This window comes from Elephas maximus, chromosome 20, assembly GCF_024166365.1.
Source record: "Elephas maximus indicus isolate mEleMax1 chromosome 20, mEleMax1 primary haplotype, whole genome shotgun sequence".
In the NCBI taxonomy this organism is placed as follows: Eukaryota; Metazoa; Chordata; class Mammalia; order Proboscidea; family Elephantidae; genus Elephas; species Elephas maximus.
This window is the reverse complement of record NC_064838.1, coordinates 62,391,134-62,408,258: the sequence shown is the minus strand read 5'-3', so window position 1 is coordinate 62,408,258 and position 17,125 is coordinate 62,391,134. Positions and strand designations below refer to the sequence as shown.

The 17,125-nt window shown below is 38.7% G+C and overlaps 1 protein-coding gene and 1 pseudogene across 32 annotated transcripts in view; one reads left to right on the top strand and one right to left on the bottom strand.

Moving 5' to 3' along the window:
- The window catches only part of SLMAP (sarcolemma associated protein), a 159,005-nt gene that overhangs the window by 97,512 nt on the left and 44,368 nt on the right, over positions 1–17,125 (bottom strand). The window lies entirely within an intron of this gene.
- Positions 3,585–13,004, top strand: LOC126064361 (pyruvate dehydrogenase E1 component subunit alpha, somatic form, mitochondrial-like; annotated as a pseudogene).

Genomic DNA, 17,125 nt, shown 5'->3' with positions numbered 1-17,125 from the left:
GGCACCTCTCAGTGGGTGTGAACTGCCAACCTTTTGGCTGGTAGACAAGTGTTTAACCGTTTTTGCCACCTAGGGATCTGGATTGGTGTAGAATTTTGTCAAATGCTTTTTCTGCATCAGTTGAGATGATCATGTGATTTTTCTCCTTTATTCTGTTAATACAGTGAACTATGTTAAACCACTCCTACATTACTGGAATAAACCCTGCTCCCGTGGGTGGCGTAAATGGTTAAGTGCCGGACTACTAACCGAAAGGTTGGTGATTCAAACTCACCCGGAGATGCCTCAAACGTAAGGCCTGGTGATCTGCTTCCAAAAGGGCACAGCCTTGAATGCAGTTCTTTGTACACATGGTGCTGCCATGAGCTGGAATCAACTTGGCAAATAAAAACAACAGTCATGATATACTATCCTTGTAATACATTGCTGAATTCAATTTGCTAATTAATACTATGTTGATTTTTATGTCTATATTCATGAATATTGGTCTGTATTTTCTTTTCTTGTAATGTCTTTAACTTGTTTGGTATCTGGGTAACGCTGGCCTCATAAAATGACATGGAAAGTGTTTCCTCCTCTATTTTCTGAAAGAGTTTGTTTAGAATTTGTACAATGTCTTCCTTAAATATTGATAGAATTCAGCAGTGACGCCATCAAAGCTTGAAGTTTTCTTTATAGGAAGGCTTTTAATGATGCGGAAACCCTCGTGGCGTAGTGGTTAAGTGTTACAGATGCTAACCAGAAGGTTGGCAGTTTGAATCTGCCAGGCGCTCCTTGGAAACTCCACTGGGCAGTTCTACTCTGTCCTATAGGGTCACTATGAGTCGGATTTGACTTGACAGCAGTGGGTGGGTTTTTAATTATGCACCCAATTTCTTTAATAGATGTAAGGTTAGTTAAGTTTTCTATTTTCTTACGTCAACTTCAAATCTTTTAACAGAATATAAATTGATAAATATGTAGAATTATAATACTGGGTTGACACGGTATGGTATGAAAAAAATACCAAAAGTGTTACAACAAGAAAATTTTTGAAGAGTAGTGACAAACATGACTTAATTTTTTTTTTAATAAATTTAAGAATAAATAATAAAATTACAGATTAGGAAACTCTTCATAGTTACTATTTGAGTTTTCTACCTGGCGTTCTATCTAAAGATTTTTCATTTAAACTAAACACAAAACTTGACATGTTAAAAAAGTTTCTCACAATTTGAAAGGAACAGTTTTGCATTTTTCCATTTCTAACATTATGCTCTATGTATCTTTTCAGAGAGAAATACAAAAGAATCCTCTTCATCAAAAAGACTACACACACAAAAACTACGTCAAAATGCTCACAAATCTTCTGAGCTTAACTAACGAGTCACAACCATAAGAAGGGTTTCTCCCAATATCACACGCTAAGTAAATGCGATCCTGAGCAATCTGCGGCACTGCCCCTCCCTAGAACCTCACCGTGCTGAGCTCTGGGGACACAACTATGAAGGAGATGGACAGGTTCCTGGCTCCTGACAATGATTACGTCACACCTTCACGTGATTAAAGGGGTGCACACCCATATCCAGGAAATCGTATGCAGAGCAACCCTAAACTGAGAATAAATTAAGAGTATGAACGAAATACCAGAATCCTGAAAGGCTGGTGAGAAATGTTAGAACAATCAGTTGCTGAGGAGGCATTTACGAGTGAGGGTGGTGAGTTGAATGAAAAGGCAAGGGGGAGGAGGAGGAGGAGGAAGAACAGGTATTACAGTATGTTTATTTATAGTTAAGGCCCAGTTCCAGAGGGTAACAAAAATCAAACAATAAGTGGGGGAAATGCAAGATGGAGTGCAGCAGTAAGAGAGGCTCTGAGACACTGTACTAGAGTTGAGATTTCTGACGAGTAAAGCCACTATTAAAGGATTTGGAAAAAATTTGTTCTAGGGAGATCATTCTAACAGCTCTGATGATCTATCAGCTGTGTGTAGGACAAATTGCAGTGGGAGTCACTAGAAATAGGGAGATCCATGACTTGTTCACTTTTGCCACCAACAATTCAGTCATTTCTTAGAGTACACAAACTTGGTCTGTATACACACGTTCAATAGGCATTTATTTGTTTTTATAATCTTCCTAGCTTCCTGGCTAGCAAAGTACCACACATTTCAGAGCTTGGGATTTTTTAATTGTGCTACTTAAGAGGGAAATATAAAGTTTAATTCATATGCTATAGGAAAGCACATAGAAATAAAATGTTTTCACCAAAATGAAATCCCTCATGTAAACCAGAACAACTTGCCAGTATACCACCTAAAGGTCTTGCAAATGTTATGAGTTTGCCAGGATTTTTTCCATCCTCCAAACGACATTCTAGACACATTCACTGTGCAATAAGTATTTCTCGTGGCGTCCGCTCGCAAGAAAAAGAGGAGAAAGAAAAAGCATTTCTGTCACCCCACATAGGAACAGAGATAAGGTTATGATGGACAGAAGCAGAAATGGTGAGAAGGAGAAATAAAAAAAATTAATCAGAACATTATAAGACATACTAAACACAACTAAAATGACTACATCTTTCTAAAACGTACTCAAGTTATGGCCATCCTTCTCTAAGAATTCAGGACAAAGTAAATGAGATTTCTAAATCTCAGCAAGATACAAAATAAAAATACCATTAGAACATCAGAGTTCTGAGAGGTGTGGCTGCTGGGAGCCTATAGCAAACGCTAATTTGGAGGAGGTTAACCCATTTCCCACATCTTAAAACTGATGGGTTGACAAGCAAGTTCTGATCATTTTTCCCCTCTCACGGTGTGTTAATCACAGTAAGAACCATTAGACACTGTCTTTGAGGCTCATACTGCAGTAACTGGTATTAATTAAAAAAAAAAAAAAAAAATTAATAGTGATCCCAAATTCAATCTTCCAGGCCCCGAGAGGTCTCCCATTACCTCAAAGAATGTCAAAATTTTAGTTCCAATATTTATAATAATTATGCATTTATACAAATGCCATGTATTTTAGCAAACGAGAGGTAGAACAAGGGGATACTGTGATATTTAAAATACACAATACTCTAACTACACTTTGTAAGTCATTATTTTCCTTACAAAGTTATTAGTTTAGACCATCCTGAGATCAGCTGAACCAAAATAAAAATAATTGTGCCACCACTCTTTATCGCTGTTAAAAAAAAAACCTCACCTATAGAACAATAGCCTTGTTTGCCACAGAAGGAAGTCATTACCATCACATTTGTGGAGAATATAGAGCAAGGTCACTCACTAGGTTTAAAGGATGCAGCCTTACATACTATTTAATAATGCACACAACGGGCTCCATCTAAGGGACCAGTGACATTGATCTATACAGTTTCTAAGAGGTAAGGGAAAGGAAGGAACAAGAAAAATTTTTTTTCTATTAAAGATTGGCAACTTTGGCAAAACAAACAAATCCAGATCTTTTTAGGGAAAAAAAAAAAAGGCCCACACACAAAACAATTTCTTGACAAATTCAACAGGAATGTTAAACGATGCAGAGGGTACATCAGCTCCAAAAAGAACACTCATAGCTTTGTAAATGCTTTAAAAAATAGTCGAAATGATCATGATGGCCTTCTCCATTCCTCAGCCACAGCCGGTCAGTTGACATATAATTTTAATGTTTAAAAAACCTTGATCTTTACTCATGTCTCTTCATTTTAAGTAATAGCTAATTCTTCAAGAGATTTATCTCCTCAAGGCTTTGACAATTTACACCTTCACAGGTGAATTCTTTAAAAATAATAATACTCTACTTTGAAAGAGAAATGGGGATAATTAAAATCACTCAGGCTTCTGTGTGTCTGCTTATGCTTGTTCCTGGGTCTGCAAAGCACCTTGCTTCCAACCACCCACCCTCTCTTGCTAAAGGCCTCCTTTTCTTTCTGAAGCTCAGTTTAAATGTCTTAAAAAAGGAAGATTTCTCTCTTAGGTAACATTTCTCACTAAACACTTTACTAAATCAGAGACTCACGGCTTTATTCTTAGGCAGTAACTCGCAGCCGTGATTTCTAAACTACACTTCAAGCATTATAATCCCATCTTTCCCAATCTGTAACACTCATTCCCAGTGAGAAGGTTCCTATTGGCACAAGTCACGAATGACTTTCTTTCTTTTAATTTAGAATCAATAGACTAGACAATCCATGCCCTGGAATCGAGGTTCTGGAGTTCTGATCCAACACAGGTAGAAGGCTCCCAGCCAATGCACCTCAAGATGTCAGTGGAAGCTTCTGTGTTGCTATTTTAGCAAATTAAAGGTAGATGCTAAACAGGTTTCAGTGGAGCTTCCAGACTAAGACAGGCTAGGTGACCTACTTCCAAAAATGAGCCAATGAAAAAACCCTATGGATCACAACAGTTCAATGCTGTTGTGCTTGGGGTCGCCATGAGTCACTGGGGGCTGATTCAACAGCAGTTAACAACAGACCAAACTGTATTATAACCAAATGGCCATATGCTATACACACAGCGTACTTTAAAGGTTTGAATCCCAGTTCTATCACCATCTAACTTACTGTTTGACCTTGGGCAAGTTACTTAATCTCTGGGCATCCCTGTAGTTACAGTTAAACTGAGGGTAACATCAGCACCTACCTCTGAGCGTTTGTTGTAAAGGTTAAATGATGTAAAGCACGCAAAGCCATTAGCACATTATTTGTACACAGTAACTGTTGCTGAGTCAGAATTGACTCAACGGCACTGGGTAGTAACTGTCCAATAAATGGAGGGTATTCTTATTAAACTCACAGACTACGCGTAAATACATAATCACTTTGATTTTTCTCAGCCAGGAAGCTCATTCAAGACTTTCCTTTACTGGTTAAGGTTCTTAAAAAATGAAATTCTCTGCCAATTAATTACTTAAACAGTGAACAGCTGAAAGAGATATAAATAGATCTGTAACAGCTGAACTCTAACACTTACGGGTGTTAAAAATAGTATGCCACTGCCCCGTTACACGAGTATTACTATAAAACAACCACAACCTGTGCACAGAAAGAAAGCAGCAGTTTTGTCTCACAGCATACACTAAAAACCAGTTATGAAAACTGTGAAACACTGTAATATGATCTGGGAATTCCCTAACCAAAGTTTATCAAAAGGAAATTACTACCTAGTTCTCATATATATGTAAATACATTTAGGAACATATTATATATTTTAGCTTATCAGGCCATACCTTAACAGTATGAATCAGCTTATTAATAAGCGAAGCCAAACAATATTTAGCAGATGTCATAATTCCACTTCTAAACCTGGGCCCAGTCAAGCCACGGGATAATAATCATGGAAGGTCATAGCTCGCTCTATTAAAAGCTCAAAATGCTACTTGGGACACCTTATAAACTATTAGTAGGACAGGGGTAGGGGTTTTCTCATTACCCCCTCCTATTCAATTTGAATTTTTCATTTAAAAAAAAAGGGGGGTATGTATGGGAAGGGTCAACCAGGCACCTAACTCCAAAATTCTCAAGTAACCCAAAAACAGGGAGACAAATTTAGTTACACATTGAGGGAAAAACACACAAAAACAGAATCTGACAGAAAAAAACATCAAAGGAGATGAAAGGCGAAAAAGGTTCAATAAATTCAAGAGGGTTGGTAAACTGGTCATCACCTTGCACACATGCAGAACATGCTTCAGGAATAAAACCACCAACTTTTGAGACGTACCTAAGGGTTTTCACAGCTCAATTATTCTTTGTTCTTTCAGATTACAGGACTCAGGTCTGAATGGAACAGCTGCAAGAGCCCATCAGATTTCTTTACCTGGGGGTAATTCAAATTGAGGGACTTGGAGTAACTATGGTCTCCAGGATCCCTGCCCTTTAAATAAAACAGTGTTGTAAAACTGAAAAAGCATAACCTCAACATTTTCCATACCATGGCACACACAGAAAATGCTAACATTCATATAGCACGATTTCCAGACAGATTAGATGTACAATATGAAGCAGAAGCGTCAAAAATGATACCAATTTTTTTTTGCCCAAGCATCTTCAAAGGATATAGTTGCTTCCATGTGAGGTGGGAGGGTTGCAGGTGGGAATTTTTTTTTGGGGGGGGGGTGTTTAGTGGGGGTTGTGGGTGTCAGGAGTTCAACTTTGGACATGTTAAATTTGAGGCATCTATTTGACACCCAGGAGTCTCTGGGTGGTACAAAGGGTTAACACACTCAGCTGCTAACTGAAAGGTTGTACGTAGGTTTGGGTCCACCCAGAAGCACCTTGGGAGAAAGCCCTGACGATCTACTTCTGAAAAATCAGCCACTGAAAACCCTACGGAGCAGAGTTCTACTGTACACACATGGTGTCACCAGGAGTTGGAGTTGACTCGAGAGCAACTAGTTTTTGGCTGATTACACATCCAGGTGGAAATGCCAAGAAGGCAGTTGGATATATGAGCCTAGAGTTCAGGGAAGAAGTCTGGGCTTGAGATATAAATTTGGTATTATCAGCATATACACAGAATTTTAAAGTTATGAGACAGGATGAGATCACCAATGGAGCAAGCACAGACAGAAAAGAGGTCCAAGGACAAATCCCTGGAGCAGTTCAAAGTTTAGAGGTCAGGGAGATGAAGACCAAGCAACAGAAACTTGAAAGAATGCCAGTGAAGTATTAGAACCAAGAGAAAGTGGTGTGTTCTGGAAGCCATGTGAATGACGTCTTCCAAGAAAGGAGGAGAGACCAACTGTGTCAAATGAAGCTGATAGATCAAGGAAGATAAGGGCCAACAACTGACCACTGGAAATAGCAACCCAGAAGCCACTGGTGACTCTGACAAGAAGAGTATAAATGTAGTGGAAAATAATAGCCTGACTGGAAGGTTTCAAGAGAAAATGGAATGAGAGGCCATACATATAAACAAATCTTTGGAGGAGTTCTGCTCTGACGGGAAGCAAAGAAATGAGCAATAGGTAGAAGGGAAAGTGGGGTCTAGAGAATTTTTTTTTAATAAGAGAAAAACTACACTGTTTTATATACTAACAAGAATGATGCAGTAGACAAGAAGGGCACTTGTCCCGACCCTGATGATTCAGAAGCTTCCTGAAGGAATTGTCCCATGCCGAGGCCAGGTAGGCCAAGAGTAAGCCAGAATGAACAGGGACAGAACTGGAACAGCACGGGCAAACAGAAGTAAGAAACAACATAGTGGGATGTAGGGGAGGGCTGACACGACTGAAAATAACAGATGAGGCTAGGCAGGTAAGTGGTTTCCAAGCCTTTCAAGACATATCAAGCAGTACAAGCCTTACCATATAGAGAATAGGGGAGTTAGCACCACAGGGTTTAGGCAGGAATTACTGAGATCAAACTTTTCACTCAGGGAGGGAATGGGTTTGAGAGATACTAGACTAGAGACAGGGAAACCAATTATGAGGCTGCTGAAATAAAGAAATAGTAAGGTACTGAATTAGGACAGTGTTAGAAGTAGTGACGGGGGTTAGTAACAGATCCTATGTGCTCAGTGTTGAGGGCAGCAGTGTCTGGCTTGGGCTACTAGGCAGATGACAGTGCTATTATCTGTGCTTGGATGTATGGGAAAGGTAGTGAATGATTAGGTCCCCAGGTGGCATAAATGGCTTACACTCAGCTACTGACCAATCCGCCAGGCGCTCCTTGGAAACTCTATGGGGCTGTTCTACTCTGTCCTATAGGGTCGCCATGAGTTGGAATCGACTCAGCGGCACTGGGTTACTGGCCAAGAGGCTAGTGGTTCAAATCTACAGTTGTGCAGAAGAAAGGCCTGGTGATCTACTTCTGTAAGATTACAGCCACTAACAACTCCACGGAGTATAGTTCTACTCTGACACATAGTAGGGTCACCATGAGATGAAATTAACTCAATAGCAATTTATTTTTTAAGTAAATGATTAATTTCAGCTTTGGGTATGTTGTTTTTAGGAGTCCCTATAAAGAAACCCTGGTGGTGTAGTGGTTAAGTACTACAGCTCCTAACCAAAAGGTCAGCAGTTCAAATCCACCAGATGCTCCTTGGAAACTCTATGGGGCAGTTCTACCCTGTCCTGTAGGGTCGCTATGAGTTGGAATTGAGTCAACGGCAGTGGGTTTGGTGTTTTTTTTTTTTGGCATAGGGTCACTGGAAACCTGGTGGCGTAGTGGTTAAGAACTACGGCTACTAACCAGTTCAAATCCACCAGGGGCTCCCTGGGAACCATATGGGGCAGTTCTACTCTGTCCTACAGAGTCGCTATGAGTCGGGATCACCTCGATGGCAGTGGATTTACAGGGTCACTGGAGCCATGATGACTCAGCAGTTAAGAGCTACGGCTGCTAACCAAAAGGTAGGCAGTTCAACAACAACGGTTTATAGGGTCACTATAAGCTGGAGTCAACTTGACAGCAAAGGGTTTGGTTTTTTTAAGAGGATATAAAAGTGAGTAAATATAAACAGGCAGTTGGGTAGAAAACAGATCTCAGGACTCCAGATACATATCTGAAGCGCAGTATTAGCATCTGAGTGGTCTTTAAAATTATTGAAATATATGAAATGATCCAAAAATGACACAGGGAAAATAATAACTGAACTTTTAGAAACATTAACATTTGGGGAGAAATTAATAGAGGAAATGCTTGAAGGAATTTCTGGTAAAACAGTCAGAAAGGTATCAGGAAAAGTAGCACCCGAGAGGCCAGGGAAATAGCCAAGGGCTAATATCGCCACAGTGTAAAAAGAGACGCTGTGCTGACTTACTGATGTCAGCGCCATAGAGCTGGCTCTGACTCAGGGCAGCCTGACGTGTAACAGAACAAAACGCTGCCCAGTCTTGCACCATCTTCATAATCACTGGTATGTTTGATTACACTGTTGTGGCCAGTGTGTCAATCTATCTCATTGAGGGTTTTTCTCGCCTTCACTGGCCTTCCACTTTACCAAATACGATGTCCTTCTCCAGTGATCGCTCCCACCTAATGACACATGCAAAGTAAGTGACTCGAAGTCTCAGACCATATCCTCTGACCCATAGGGTTTCCATTAGCTAATTTGCAGAAGTAGATCACCAGGTCTTTCTCCCTAGTTTGTTTTAATCTAGATGCCCTGCTGAAACCTGTCCATCATGGATGGCCCTGCTGGTATTTGAAATATCAGTGGCAGAGCTTCCAGCATTATAGCATCACGGAAGCCACCGCAATACAACAAACTGACAAACAGGTGGTAAATCACTACATATAGATTATTTATAGTTGCTCTACACAAAGAAATTTGGTAATATATTTTTAAATAAACCAAAAATTATTGTCAAGCATAATAAAAACAGCAAAATGTTTACTTATTACACTTTCTGACTTCTTGATTGTTACATGTTACTTTACCTATGACCTCAAGTAAACTCAAATACTAAAAGTATAAAAATCTAACAGCTAGTAAAGTATGAGAACCAAGAGAAAGTGGTTCTTATAACATCCTTATGGTGGATGAATGATATAGAAACCTATAATGCTAGCAATTAGGCAAAAAAATAATTTCAATAAAATAAAAATATAGCAAAAAAGGAAAAAAATCTTTGATAACTTGAAAGATACAGAGGGAAATCAACAAAGGAAGAATCATTTTCCATTTCTTGCTTTTAGCTCTATTTTATCACTGAGTTTTTGGCAAACAATTTGTCAAATGTAAAATCACTTACTCTTGGATGAAGGTACTGTACTGTACTGCACTGACAGTGACTCATAAGTGTTTGGACCCACCCATACAGGAGAACTCCACAAAGAACTTTTAAAAAATTCAACAGGAAGCATACTTTCAGATAACCACCTAGACTGAAATCAGTAAAGAGGAGAAAGGACATGGCGGAATTATTTACTTGGAACGGGAAATCTTACTGGGGATACAGTGGGGGGAGCTCCCAAGTTGTGAGTCACTGGATTAAAGAACAACAGGAGCCAGGATTTAGCCAAGGCTTGAAAGGCAGAGTTCAGACCATAGCAGAGCAAACATGCAGCTCTCTGGGCCAGAAAGAATAAAAGCTGCGCTGGGTTAGGGCCTCCAGAGTTTGCGGGAGTCATGGAGACAAGGAACAGAGAGGAAGGCATGACCAGGCCCAACTTCAGCACAAGGGAAAAATCTGCAGCTGTTGGCTTACCTTTTGGTTCATTCTGTCCTTTAACAATTTACTATGAAAACATTTTAATTACATTCAAGGAAACCAAAATGAAAGTTACTTCAGAATCTCACTGCTCCAAGGATTGGGCAGGCTTTGTCACGCTGCTTCACATACAGACTAGAGCAACATACAATGCTAATGCCACTATCACAACCTTTCTGCCACTGGATATTTTTGATTTTGCTAGTTTAATGTAATAGGCAATTTGTAAAATATTTATTTCTGTGGTTACAAGCAAAAATGAATGTCTATTTATTACACACGTTCATTATGAATGAACTGACTGCTTGATACACTGGCCTGTCTATCTATAATAATCTTGACGTTTCCTTTTATGTTGGAAAGGGTTCTTTATGTGTTATATTTATTCATTTCTCTGTCACAATGTTTCTGTCACAACGAATGCGAATAACGCCCCACTTCCCTTTCTGTCATTTCCCAGGGAGCCAGAGTGTCCAATGTTTGCACAGACTCAGTTTTAGGCTCTAGGAGTTGCTCATTTATCACTAAATCCTGATGTGGTTTCCATGATCACTCAGTCATGCTGTATGTAGAACGTTTTACTTCTTTGCTCCAGCCATTCCACTTTAACCTCATACATCATTTAATTTTACGTTTTTCTCTCAAGCATAGTGCTATCAGGTATCTACCCAAAGGAAATGAAAGACACAAAACTTGAACAAAAACGCCCATAACAGCATTGATGATAGTAACTAAAAACTGGAAGCAATTCAAATGGCCATCAACCACTGACTAGATAGACAAAATATGGTATATCACCAGTAAAAATGAACTACTGATATGTTCTACAACATGGATGAACCTCAAAAACATGATGCTCAGTGAAAGAAGCTGCACAAAACTAAAGACTACATATTGTACGATTCCATTTACTTGAAATTTCTGGAAAATACAAATCTACAGAGACGGAAAGCAGATCAGTGATTGCCTGAGGTTAGGAGTAGACGTGAAAACTGACTGCAAATGAGTACAAGGAAATATGGGGGGGGTGATGGAGGAAATGTATTACAGCTGGATTGTAGTGATGGTTGCAAATTTGTATAAAATTTACTAAAAAATCATTGATTTCAAATAAACACAACTTAATAACTGGTGAATTTTATGGAATGTAAAATTATGCCTCAAAAAAGTCATTTTTAAAAATCCAATGAACAGAGGAAGGAGAAAAACAACAGTATATAATATACACAAACATTTAAACATATTAAATAACCTTGAAACATAAAAAGTTAAGGAATTTTGTTTGTTTCTTTAAAAAGTAGCAAAAAGTGTTTTAAATAATAAATATTTAGTGCTTGCAAGGGTGCCACAAGAAAGATTTTCACAAGCTGGTGATGGGTGTCTAAATGGGCATATCCTGTCCAGAGAGGAGTCTGGCAATGTGTACCAAGGGTGTTTTAAAAAAGTGCCCTCTGATCCACTCGTGAGAATTCAGCCTAAGGGAGTAATCAGAAATATAGATAAAGATTTATGCAGGAAGATATTCAGCAAAACACAATTTATAATAGTCTAAAAAATGGAAACTATGCAAATATTCAACAATAGAAAGAAGATTAAGGAAATGACAGTCCACCCATGAATATATCATGCAGCCTGAAAAAAACGTCTGTGGGCCCACAGCGCAGCACACACTGTCATCTCCATCCGGTCACAGCTGCACTTGAAGGGGACCAGAGGATGCCAGGGACTGGCTGTTTGGGCATTTAGGAGTCACGGCCACCACCACCTGTGTGTAACCAGGTACTGCCCAGAAGGCAGCTAGCAGAGTGCTGGTAGCATCTTATAACTCTGCAAATGATGTTACATTTGAAATAAGAAATGCGATCTTCAGTGGTTAGAAGAGGGTCTAGCCTCACAACGGTGCTCGCCAAGAAGGATGGTCTCAAATACTACAGGGTGATGAAGGCTGTTCGCCTAACGGAAGTAAAGGCAGATCAGCTGCATAAACAGAAAATTATTTACGGTTTCTGTCCCATGTGTGATGATCAGGAAGTTTGTTTTGTGGGCCTTGATGCTTCAACTCCCATGGATCATCACATCACAGCCTGGCAGGCTCATGGCTTTAGCTTTGCTTGTAGACTTTCTGTTCCAGAAAGTCTTACATAGCTCACAAGACATGAAGAAGAGATTGTACTAAAGGATAGATGCATAAGTATGCCAAGAACTTCCACGGAAGCAAAGATGTTGTTGGAACTCAGGGGCCCCCGGGAACTGGTATTGCTCTGACCTGTAAGCATAATGGAAGAGATGAGGTCTGCTTGACTTTATACAATGATGGCATTGCTAACCAGGGTCAGACAGCTGAAGCTTGTAATATGGCAGCTTTGTGAAAATTACCTTTTATTTTCATCTGTGAGAATAACTGCTATGGAATGGGGACATCTGCTGAGAGAGCAGCAACCAGCACTGATTACAAGAGAGGCAATTTTATTCCTGGACTAAGAGTAGACGGAATGAATGCTTTGTATGCCCAGGAGGCAACAAGGTTTGCAGCTGCCTATAGTAGTTCTGGAAAGGGGCTCATACTGATTGAGCTGCAGACTAACCATTATCATGGACACAGATCCTGGGGTCAGTAATCATACACAAGAAGTTCAAGACATAAAATTAAGAGTGACCCTATTATGTTTCTCAAAGACAGAACAGTAAACAGCAACCTTGCCAGTGCTGACGAATGAAAGGAAACTGATGTTGAAGTGTAGACGTGGCCCAGTTTGCTACAACTGATCCTGAGCTGCCTTTGGAAGAACTAGGCCATCATATCTACTGCAGTGATCTACGTTTTGAAGTTCATGATGCAATCAGTGGATCAAGTTGATCATTTAAAGGAAAACTGTACATTTATTATTATGGCTGTCTTAGTTTCTTAGTGCTGCTATAATAGAAATACCAAAAGTAAGTGGCTTTAATAGACAGAAATTTATCTTCTCATAGTTTAGAAGGCTAAAAGTCTAAATTCAGGGCATCAGCTCTAGGGGAAGGCTCTCTTAGTCCTCCTTCTCTAGGCTTCTCTAGCAGTTCTTGGAGCCTTGCAAATCTCCACATGGCATCCACGTTTCTCCCATTCCTGCTTACTTTCTTCTGTGCCTAATCGCTCTTATGTCTCAAAACTGGTTGGTGTAAGATATACCCTATACTGATTAATATAACAGGTCTAAGAGTTAGGATTCCAACACATATGTTGGTGGGACACAATTTAATCCATAACAATGTCTTCAACGGAACATCTGGAGTCAATTTTAAGAAACAATTTGTGTTCTTAGCTTCGTTAAGGAGGACTAAACCTTATAAAACAAACAAAAAATGTCTGTGAATGTGTTTATGCTATGCTATAAAGTTGAAAAAAATTTAATGGGTTCCAAAGGTCCAGTGGTGCAGTAAAAAGTATATCTCCTTCCCAATGTCCCAAGGCTACCCAATTCCCCTCCACAGAAGCAAACATGTTACCAGTCTCATATATATATAAAGTGGAAATCTTCAACTAAAACAAAAAGACAGCTCAAGACGTTTAAAGGAAAACTCCAACTAAATTCTTACATTCCAACAAATAAACTGTAGGGAGAAATATAAACACTATGTGATTAATAGGAATCAAGTAGCAGAAGATACAAAAAGTACACATGTGGGGAATTTGGAGGTACTGAATTAAATCCCTGGGAAAACAGGATAAAATGTTTGTTATGTAGAGTAGGAATTCTCTCACGTTTATACTTACACAAACAATTCCTAAAATAAAAATCTGATTCCTCAAGCAAGTAGGGTTCTCTCTTCCCTTGTCAATGTGTCACAAAGCTGTCTTGGGTTGGTTTTACCTAACTGTCAAGTCAGAAGACACTACCACGTCCTTCCTGTTACGGGGGTTAGCCAGGTATGTTTTAACAACGAAAAGTTTTTATAATTGGAGGAAGATATCCTCTAATATCTGTGACAAGTAGCATATTGCATCCCTTAGCTTTTGCTTCCTGGCAATGTTGCTTTACTAATTTATTTTTTAATATAGAACTAATGACCCCTATAGTGGGGCTGCCTGCTATCGCTACACCATGCAGAGAAGGACAGAGCTTCTGAAGATTTAAAAGTAAACGTATTAAAACATAATTTTTATTCCTACCACAAGCAGGGAAAATATAATCTTCTTCATTATGACTGTCACTATAAACTGCTGTACCACAGAGTGACTTGCTCACAGACAAAAATTTCCAAAGCAACGCAACAGCTGAGTCATTATTCACTGAAAACTTAATTAAGTTGCTCATATAGTCAGTGAAAGAAAATGATATAATATTATGAAACGCATCTATTTCTGTAGTCTTTGTACAGGGTTCCAAAAATGAATTTCAACGTGCTTGCCAATTTTAGAAGTAATTTTCACATACTCAGATTTATCTTTTAACAGCATTTGGACACATACTTTCTCTGAGGTTAAATTCAGTAACATCTGTGCACCAACTGAGCTACACCAGAGGTCACACTATACCAATTTCTAGCTGAGTTTATGCTATAATGTTAGCTTTGCCTGGAACAGACTAGTCAATTGAGCTGTAATATTCCCTTGAGCTTTATGCCATTTTCTAACTTTAAAATTCAAACATCAGATGAAGAAAACTAGGTACAACCTACCAGCCCATGCAACTTAATTACAGAAAGATTAAACTGCACCTAAATTAGCTTCAGAACAAAGAACGAAAAAAGACTGTACAAAATTAAGTATGAGATTTTTAGTGCCAAAAAGTTATATAAAATACCGTCATTCGTGAGATAACTGAGGGCCTCAGAGAAGCTGCTAACACAAGAACACAAAACAAGTAAGCAAAGCTGGGGGAAAAAAACCAAACCCGTTGCCGTCCAGTCGATTCCGACTAATAGCAACCCCACAGGACAGAGTAGAACTGCCCCATACAGTTTCCAATGAGTACCTGGTGGATTCGAACTGCTGACCTTTTGGTTAGCAGCCAAGCTCTTAACCACTGGCCTATCAGATTAATATCTATATGACATTCCATAAATTTTATCTATTTAACCACAGCTCTACTGAATATATGACACATTATTTGCAATTAATCTGTGATGAAATTGTTACACACACCTTTATGCAACATCTCTGATTACGTTCTTATATTTAGTCATAGAAACGACACTACTAAGTTAAAGGGTATAATAGCTAACACTTACATGGTGCTTACTATTGCCAAAACTGTTCTAAGTGCTTCACAAATATTAGGTATTTAACCTTTGCAACAACCTTTGAAGGAGGAAATAAACACCCAGAGAGTACAAGTGATTTGCTCAACATCATACAGCTATAAAGTGAAGCCAACATTGACTCCCAGGTGGTGGGGTACAGGATCTATGCTTTTAATCACTATGCTAACCAAACCAGACCAAACACGCTGCCATTGAGTCCATTCCAACTCATAATTTAATCCCATGATGCCAAGTTCCCTAGAAGTTTACTTCAAATGTACAAAAATCATCTGAAAGTGTGTTACACTTGGAGGGGTGTGCATGTGCATGTGCGCACACGCGTGTGTAAAGGCAGCAAAAGACAGAAGAAATATAGCTGGGTGAGGCTATTCTTATTTTTTTCTTTTTACACTATTTTCCAAATTCTTGCCACAGTAAAGAGGTCATGATGGAAATGGGCATAATAAACAGGTCAAAAAAGACCAGTTTTAAAAGGGAGGAATAAATCACTGCTGAAGTGTTTACCTCTTTTTTCTAACAACAAAAAACTTGTTCAAAATTAGCTTTTTTATATTCTCAATTTCGCAGAACACTTTTTTTTTTTGATTGTTGTTGTTGTTAGCTACATAGGAAAAGAGTGACCTAAAGGCCATCTGCATTAGAATCACCTGAAGCATTTGCTCATAAGAAAAAAGCTTCCTGGGCCCACAACCAGAAATGCTGGTTGAACATGTCTGAGGTAGGGCCTAGCAACCTGTGTTCCAGTAAGCATCCCAGGAGACTCAAGTCTGAGAACTACTATCCTGATTTTTTAAAAAAGTAGAACATTTAATAAACTTTTCCCATAAAGCTTCTGATAGTTATACTGGTGGGTATTTTAAGTATTAATGGGAAAGCCAAGTAAGAGAGTAATCAAAAATGGTTAAAACTAAATCTTCATGTCCTTAGATTAGGCAATGGCTTCTTAGATATGATACCAAAGACCAAAGGTAACAAAACAAAAATAAGTAAGTTGGACATCATTAAAATTAAAAAATTTTGCACTTCAAAGGACACCATCAAGAAAGTAAAAAGACAATCCATAGAATGGGAAAAAAATACTTGCAAATCATTTAACTGATAATGAAATTAACTCAAAAAAACTCAATTACATCCAGAATATATAAAGAACTCTTAGAACTCAACAAAAGACAACTCAATTTAAAAAATGAACAAAGGATGTGAGAAGACATTTCTCTAAAAAAAGTAATGCACGGACAATAAATACATGAAAAGATGTTCAAAATCGTTAGTCATTAGAGAAATGCAAATCCAAACCACAATGAGATAACACTTCACACCCACTAGATGGGTACAATAAAGGCAATAACAAACCTTAGCCAGGAAGTGGAGAGATGGAGCCCTCATACACTTATGGTGGGAATGTAAAATGGTATAGTCACTTTAGAAAAGTTTGTCAGTTCCTGAAAATGTTAAACAGAGTTAATATACGACCCAGCACCTCCGCTTCTAGGTATTTACTCACGAGATCTGAAAACATATGTCCCCCCAAAAGATTGTACACGAATGTTCATAGCAGCATTATTCACAGTAGCCAAAATGTGAAAACAATGCAAATATCCATCAACTGAAGAAGAGATAAACACTATGTGGTAAATCCATACAATGGATTATTATTTGGTAATAAAATAGAATGAAGTACTGATACATGCGACAACATGGTGAACTAAATGATAAAATGATAAAAGCCAGACACAAAAGGC